Source organism: Mus caroli, unplaced genomic scaffold (genome assembly GCF_978045245.1).
Source record: "Mus caroli unplaced genomic scaffold, Mus_caroli_1 scaffold_12, whole genome shotgun sequence".
In the NCBI taxonomy this organism is placed as follows: domain Eukaryota; kingdom Metazoa; phylum Chordata; class Mammalia; order Rodentia; family Muridae; genus Mus; species Mus caroli.
Window position 1 is genome coordinate 71,104,699 of NW_028227267.1, and position 7,247 is coordinate 71,111,945.

Consider the following 7,247-nt stretch of genomic DNA (forward strand, 5'->3'; position numbering starts at 1 on the left):
GGTTTTCTTTATCCACTGAGCCCATTGCGCAGAGGGTAGAAGCAGCAGAAAAAGGGACCGTTTAGGGATGGAGATGTGCTCATCAAGTATGCACCAAACCATCGGTAGCACTTTTAAAATGGGCATGCTGCCACAGGCCTGTAATTCTAGCATTCAGAGGGGGGAGGGAGGGAGGGGGATCTGAAATTCAAGCCACACAGTAAGTTCGGAGCCAGCCTAGTATACATGATAATAATTACATTATCAAGTAATAACACTAGTAATACTATATTGCTGTTATTATAAGCAGTATTATATTATAGTTATAAAACATGTTGCTATACAAGATATCAAAATAGTAGTAGTAATATTAATGATGACCTGGGCTCTGTTCCTAGCTGTATTACCTGGTAGCTTCAGTGACTGCTCAGACGCTCTGAAACTCAGCTTTGTTATAGGCACAGTGGAGCTTGACCTAAGGCTCCCATAGGACTGTGGGGATGCTCAAATATGATTGCCAAAACTCCTTATAAACGTGAATGTGATGACCAGTTTACAGTACCATTAAGAGCATTTTCTTTGCAGTTTTGCTATCAGGTTAAACTGTAAAGTGATTTAAGTTGTGGTTACACAGTTTCAGAGAGCTCCTAGGAGAACTAGTGTCGTCCTAAAAGATCCGGGGGAATGGGACACTTACTGGAGAAAAGCCATAGGTTTGAGGAAAAACTTGGAGTCTGAAATGAATATGATTCTTAGGACAGTAATTTATTTACGGGATGAAGAGCTCTGTACAAAAGGGTAACATCGAAACCTACGCTCCCTGCTCTGTATTTGGCACAGAATCCAGCCCATTGTTTAACAAATCCCAACACAAACAACTAGCAACTTGTTCAGGATGCCCTAGGCTTTGAAGTGTCAGGGTTTCAACTTCTGCTCTTAGTGCTTTGGCCCCAGTGCCAGAGAAAAGACCACAGGATTTTATCAGCACGTTGGAAAGTGAAAACAATCATGGTATTTACCAGCAGCTGTGCCATTAGCCCTAACTTGGGTTGTAATTGCTGGCAGAAGAGATAAAGTCAACCTTGGGGTGGACTATCAGTGCTTCTCACTCTGCAAACAGAACAGTCTTCTTACTGGTAAACTTATCCTGCGGGATCTCAGCTTTACACACGAGTCAGATGAGGGGGAAGCTCAGTTGTGGAAACTGAGCCTGTAATGTAGAATAACATATTTTCTTTAGGGAATGAAAATCTCTCTTTTTTCAGAGGTTAAAAAAAAATGTCTACAAACTCTAGAAATTAATTCTCTCTCCCTCTGTTGTATGAAAAAAAAAAACTACTGGGGAGATATAACACACACACACACACACACACACACAAGTACATGCACACACACATCTACTCACCCCTAATGGGGAGTCTATAATAGATCGAAGTACAAATACTACCAGCCAGTTTTATTGGGGTTCCTTACAGGAACATGCCTCCATTTGGTGAAAAGCTAGAGTCTCCTCTTAAGAGGCTAGAGCTGATGTTTGGAAGTGACTCAGGTCATTGGCTGCTCTTAGAGGAGAGCCACCTTCCTGTCCTTGTGACGTCAGCAAGGATTGCTATTCTGCCAGGTGACGCTGTTGAGGCCCGGGAATTTGTTTGTTAATGTCTCATGGCTGGTGTTACTCCAACTAATCCTCTCACCTCGTCCAAATCCTATAATCGCACTCTGAAGTAGATTATTTTATTTTGATTTTATTTTCTGAGACAGGGTCTCTCCATGTAGTCCTGACTGTCCTGGAACTAGTTCCGTAGACCAGATCGGCCTGGAACTCAGAGATCTGCCTGCCTCTGCCTCCTGTGTGCTGTCATTAAAGGCATGTGCTACCACTGTGGGCTAGTAGATCAATTTATTAATCCCCATTTGAGAGATGAGAAAACAGAGGCGAAGAGGTTCTAAGAGGCTTGCGATGAGCTCTAGAGACCCAGATTTGGATTTTGAACCCAAACTCACACGATGCAATACACTTTCCACCTTACCAGTTCTGATCATGGGAGTGGGATGATATTTTTTTCTTCAAGCTTAGAAAAGCCACTTGCTGTCACTGAGTCTTTCAGCTGGAGACATCTGCTTGACAACCAGAAAGGTCAACACTGCACATAACGGAACTTTCCTACAGACTGGGAACTTATGGCAGCCCCTTAATCTCCTTGTCTAAGTCCACACCTGCCCAGAGGTTAATTCCCTCCCCAATACTCAGAGTGATATTTTTGTAAGAATAGTATATTTTTCCTTTAAGGAAAAAACTGTAAATAAATGATATTAATAGCTCTATGTTGTTTCTCTTGGACACATTCAGTGAGACTAGAGGGTCACTAATAGCTATTTTAAAATATGACTCAGTGTTTTTAATGCCACCAAATTATACTCCTCAATGATAAAAAAAATGACAAACTTTATATCCTGTATACTTACCATAATAGAAAAAAAATTAAAAAACAAAAACAAAACCATTGTTCTTGGAGCAGCTGGGTAACTCCCACTGAGATGAACAATCAGATTTTGATCCCTGGACCCCTCATGGTGGAAGGAGAGAATGGACTCTTACAAGTTGCCTTCGAACATGTCCCCCGTCCCCGTGTGTGTGTGTGTGTGTGTGTGTGTGTGTGTGTGTGTGAATGTGTGTCCACTAAATAACTAAACAAACATAAAATGTTTTAATTAAAATAGAAAACATGATTCTCCCCTTGGAATGGATGGAGGTGGGGGCTTGCTGGTTGGCTGCCTGGTGTGTGTTTTTGAGAGCACACATCAGTGCGCTGCCAGGGTTCCTTATCAGCTGGAGGAAACAGGCGTTGACATTTGCAGGAAGAAATCATGGACTTGGGGGTCAGACCAGCTCCTTGCATTCAACACGAATGACTTTTTTCAGTTACCAGAGGAAATTCAGCAACTTGGTGACTTCTGAAATGTTGTGCATAGGAAGGAAAAGCCAAGAGGCTTTGTTGGCCCAAGCCGGAAACTGGACCCACTGAGCTTCCGTAGGACAATGAGTTTAGGGGAAGGCCTTTCCCCTCCTAAGCAGGAGAAGCCCTAGCTCAGCAGTTTGGAGTCCCTGACTCTGCCTCAGATGAACACAAAGGCTTCCATTCTGAGGCAAACACCCTGTGTTTCCCTCTACTCATTGTTTCCTAGGTTCCTTCACAGGGCTTTCAATGGCTCTGGGGTGAGGCCATGGGGGTGGAAACAATCTCATCCACTTTGAGGTCAGTGTTCACTAACAGGCCTCAGAAAAGGTTGTAGGAACTGACTTGGAAAAGCCAACCAATGGCCTCTCAAAGGAGCTGCTAAGCCCAATGCAACATTTTCCAGTCTTTGATTTGTTGGGTAAAATAGAAGTTTGGGATCAGCCCTTCTGTGTGGTGTCCAAAGATAAAACAGGCAGGGAAGGGGACAGGTGTGTATGTGTGTGTGTGGGGGGGTAATTATTGTTTGATGTTGGCTGAGCCAGACTTGACTTGGTGGCCAGAGTATCCAGAAGACAAGGCCAGAACTTCCGGTTTCCCAGTTTCTCCCTGGAGAGGACATCCATTTACATAAAGAGGGTGGGACCACTCCCTCCAGTAGGAGATATCTTACTCTATGGGACTAAGGAGCTGTTACTCCTTCACTAACCAAGCCAGATCCATTTCCCAGCTTCTTCTCCCAGCTTGTACTTTGAGTCCTCGTCCCACAGACTTCAAGGTAGGGTGTCCTTTCCTTCTCTCTGACAGATTAGACCAACTTTCGTCATGGGAGGAGTGGGGTGTTTTCTCTGTGGTATTTCTCCTGATCTCCTTCCTTCCTGCATCATCAGTGTGGTTCTGGAAATGGCTGAGAATTACCTTCAACACGACATTGTCTCTTGATACCCACAAGTGTTATTTGATTCCTCCCCGATCCCAGGAACAGGGATGGGAATGGGTTTCTGCTGCCTTCCAGCATCTTCTCTATTTTTAGAGCTCTTAACCTTGTGCCCACGGTCCTATCCTGAAGTTCTCTTGTTCTTCTCGTGACTTGCCTCCTGCAGCCCTCAGGGGCTTGCTTTCACAGCACACTTCCCAGTTCCGAGGATCTCTTGCTTGTATGGGCCAAAGTTTCAGCCATGAACCTGAACCTGAAAAACAGCTTTTCGCTATCAAAACAGTGCTCCTTGGAGCTAGAGGGAGACTCAGTTGCTAAGAGTGTGTCCTGCTCTTGTAAAGGTCTGGAGTTTGGTTCCCACACAAGACAGCCCACAATCTTTTGTAACTCTAGCTCTGGGAGAATCCAACGCTATCTGCTGGGCTTCACAGTCCAACCCCATCCCCACCCTCGACACCACCATCACAGATGAAAATAAAATAAATATTTAAAAAGCACTGCTATAGTTTGTAGCAGTGACATTTTACTCTGAAGGAGTTACTCAAACCCTGGCTAACCACAGTGTGACCCAAAGATCAGCAGCGTCTGCATCCCTGGAGCTTGTTCGAAATATGGCAGCCGAGGGTCCACCTCCATCCTTCTGAGTCAGTATCTATGCTTGAATAGGGGGTCATTCAAGATACACAGGTGCTTCGCTGAATTCTTCTGCAGCTCTCAGGTCATTGAGATCACTGGACGGAGCCTGGCTTTGGAAAATGCTAAGGTAGGAGAGTGGGTGAGCTTTGGGAAGCCTTGAGGCGTTTGCTTCCGGAACTCTAAGGTCATAGGAGCAAGGGAACTTGACTCATGTCTGCTCTGGTCATCCCCTCCTCTCAGACACCTCATACAATCCTGCTGGGTTTCTTTATCCACCCCAACTCTAAAGAACCCACAAGAGTCACTCGTCCCATAGTCTATGTCAGTACACAGGGCCGTTTTTGGACCAAACATTTAAGTGCCTATTCAACACAAAACAGTGAAAAGAGTGGTGAAGGGATTAAATATCCAAGAGATCAAATTGTCCAAGGGAAAGGCGGTGATGTGTGGTAAAGGATGAGGGTAGAGGAGAGAGGAGATTTTAACCCCTGTGGTTGGCACTGGGAATGAGGCCGACACATGCATGAGGCAAAGGTCAAAGGAGGAGGAAGCTTGGAGAGGGGAAGGAAGCCGTGCTGAGTTAGAAAATGAGCGTGTGCTGCATACGGCAGCCTGGAGCTCAGGAGAAGGGTTTTAAAAAGGACTTAAATCTCCGTTGCGCGGTGCTTGGGAGACAGAGCCAGGCAGGTCTCGGGGGCTCATTGGCCAGTGCATCTCACCAATCAGAGAGCTCCAATTTCACTGGGAGACCTTGTTTCAAGAAATAAGGAGAAAGGTGGTCAGGGATCACCAGAAGTTGCCATTTGTGAGCTTGCAGCTGTACACATACATTCACACACATGAAAGCTTACACACATATACACTGCACACTACACACACACACACTCACCACACCACACACACACACACTGTCCCTGCTCTAGTAGAGTCTGGCTATCCTCTGTCCCTACTCTTGCTGGTGCTGGATGGCACAGGTGGTCTGTGGAAGAAACATGAGCAGGAGATGGTGGAATGAGGACTAATGCGGTCTCTAAGGCAGCCGCTCCACCACAGTCATCAGATCTGTGCAATGACTCCAGTTTTCCTGCATCCCCGAAGTCCCACTTGGGGATTAAATGAAAAGGAGCCTCTGTGGGTTTATGCTGTTGTGGTAAACACAAAGGGAACTCCAATCATAAAAGCCATGCTGTGTGTGTTCTTCCAGGAAGAGAGAGTTCCCTCTGCTTTTATCTTTGCTTCCTGTTTCTGCTTGGTTGGTTGTTCTCTTCATTCTTACTGGCTATCCTCTCGAGACCCAATCTGGCTCTTGTGTAGAAAACCCAGACTGCAGCCTGTGAGGTCTCCTTGTTAATTTGGAGGAAGAAATCAGAGCCCTCAGTCCTTAGGTCATCTAGACACAGACTGGAAGCTCCCTGATAAACGAATTCCAAATGCTGTGCATCGAACAAAACAGTTCCTTGTGACAAGCTAAAGAAGGGCTTATATGAGCCGGGCATGAGCGTGGTGGCACACGCCTTTAATTCCAACACTTGGGAGGCAAAGGCAGGCAGATTTCTGAGTTCGAGGCCAGCCTGGTCTACAAAGTGAGTTCCAGGATAGCCAGGGCTACACAGAGAAACCCTGTCTCAAAAAAAAAAAAAAAAAAAAAAAAAAGAAGGGCTTATGTGGCACATACGCTGGTGAATGAAACAAACCAAAGAGGCAAATGGCTTTGGGTCAGTCTCTTTACTTGTGTGTGCATCATGTGTGCATTGCATATGCATCACATGTGTATGTGCACATGCACATAGCCATGTGTGTTCACAGATGCACTCCTGCTACAGTGCTGGTGTTCAGGTCAAAAGACAACGAAGGCCTCACCTCTCACCTTGTTTGAAATAGAATCTCTTTGCTGTTTGTCTTTAGCAGGCTATCTGGTCCCAAGCTTCCAGAGATTCTCCTGTCTGCGGCTCCCATCTTGCCTTAGGAACACTGGGATTAGAGAAGTATATTACTGTGCCCGAATTTTATGTGGGTACCTGGAACTTGAACCCAGGTCCTCACACTTTTATGACAAGTGCTTTCTTTATACAGTAAACATTCTTCCCAGCTTGCTCTACTTTTTTTTTTTTAAATCAAAAGATAGTAACACACATTTTCCTGTTCTTTTTAATACAGGAAAAAAAGCCTTAATCAACATTATCTGTCTGCTTTGCTCTTTAGTCTTCCTTTCAGCCTATGTGCAGCACAAGGAAAAATTGGTACTTTTCCTTTGTCCACATTCACACAGTAATCTTCAACACCTATGAAGACATATCACACCTCTGGGAGGAGACTGGCAAAGATAAGAAACCAGGTGTGAGGGGGGGAGGGAGAGAGAGGGAGGGAAGGGAGGAAGGGAAGGAAGGGAGGAAGGGAGAGAGGGAGGAGGGAGGAGGGAGAGGGAGAAGAAAATGCCCCTGAGGTTACGCACGAGGGTGAGTAATTCTAATTGTTTGGGATTTGTTGTTAGTGGTGGGTTTTGTTCTTTGTTTTTTAAGACAAGGTTTCTCTGTGTAGCCCTGGCTGTCTTGGAACTTACTTTGACCACCAGTCTGGCCTCGAACTTATGGAAATCTGCCTGCCTTTGCCTCCTGAGTACTAGGATTGAAGGTGTGAGCTACTGCTTCCTGGCTAAGTAGTTCTGATTTGATGGACGGGATGGGAGAATAGGAACGCTTCAAGGTGGAGGTGACATTGAGGTAGGGACTTCCAGGCTG